The 1302-nt window shown below is 37.4% G+C and overlaps 1 non-coding gene across 1 annotated transcript; it reads right to left on the minus strand.

Annotated features, from left to right (window-relative positions):
- Positions 1 to 819: 819 nt before the first annotated feature.
- On the minus strand, positions 820 to 964 carry LOC127484676 (U4 spliceosomal RNA). Its single transcript, XR_007911840.2, has one exon. It is a non-coding gene; the product is annotated as a U4 spliceosomal RNA (small nuclear RNA).
- Positions 965 to 1302: the final 338 nt, after the last annotated feature.

Genomic DNA, 1302 nt, shown 5'->3' on the forward strand with positions numbered 1-1302 from the left:
CGCAATCTTGAAAATACTACGTTAGTTAACATGAGGAAGGAGTACAGGTTAGGGACTGAGTCTGTCATCCTAAAATATATATTGTTGGTTAGCCATCAGACTCAACTTATATCCACATAGCTGGAACTTTATGGTTTAAGGACCATTGAACTCCAAGACTGGAATGTGTCTCAATTACTGCAACATGTGTCCTGAGTTGGATTGCTTTGCTTCATTATGCCATTTTGCAACAGTCAGTACCTTCCATGTGACCCGTCATCCCCGACTGGTGGCTTGAGGATTCATTAGGGGAATAGCAAATAACTAAACAGGTACTAGAGTTGGTGAACCAGGCATTACAGCTTCCTCTGTTTCAAATACAATTTGTATTCAGTTTTTTTAAAAATCACCTGTGGCCTAAGAACCAATTTCTGACAGTGTGGGATGTCTGCTGGGACATGAGAAGAGTTCAAATTTTTCTCCGTTGGTGTTTCTGGCTCTATTCAAGGTCAAATCCATTTCCAGAAGAGTTTGTGCCAGGAAAGCACAAATGGTAAAAATCAATGATTTTCTGACTGTGTTCACAGTTTTCTGGGAGATCCCCTTGATTCTTCTATAGAGAAACAGAAGCCACTCGGAGGACTTCTTGGTGGCCCTGGTGTCTACCTCTGATTTAGCTAATTCAGCTCTTCTTTGTCTTATCTATTGGGACTTGTGCATGATTTCTGTTTAAGAAAGAATTCTCTTAAAGACAGAAAAAAAATCTTTGAAAATCACCAACTTAAAAATTGATAGCTTTTTTTTTAAAGTAGATTGTTTTATTCCATTTGTTCTTCACTTCTCTCCTAATAGCTGACAAATGATGTTTACTACCTATTAACATTTCTAAATGACTTGTATATATTAAATTTATGTAATTCTCAATTAGCAATAATCGCGCCTCAGATAAACCTCATTGGCTATGATACTGCTACTTCGCAAAGCTTTTTACGTAATTCTCAGTACCATCCCATCAATTACACACTATCTTTACCCTCTCCTTTACAGATGAAAAAATACAGGAACAGAAAGGTTTCTTAGTTTGACCAATGTTACACATCTATTATGTGGCAGAGTTGGGATTTGAACTCCAGCAGCCTAGTTTCAGAATCTTTCCTTTAAGCTCCTTTGTTAAAAGTTTCTCTGCTGGTTGTCATTCTGTGTTGCATTGTTTCTCCATCTACCTCTTAGCACATTTTTGGGCAATACTGTGGTCTTTGATTTAAAGTGAAAGTCTTGAGAGATAGGGAGCTTTTACAAACTTTAGGATTAAATTCTGGGAGT

The sequence above is a fragment of the Oryctolagus cuniculus genome, chromosome 20, assembly GCF_051225735.1.
Source record: "Oryctolagus cuniculus isolate XC-2025 breed Fujian yellow rabbit chromosome 20, ASM5122573v1, whole genome shotgun sequence".
NCBI classification, from domain to species: Eukaryota; Metazoa; Chordata; class Mammalia; order Lagomorpha; family Leporidae; genus Oryctolagus; species Oryctolagus cuniculus.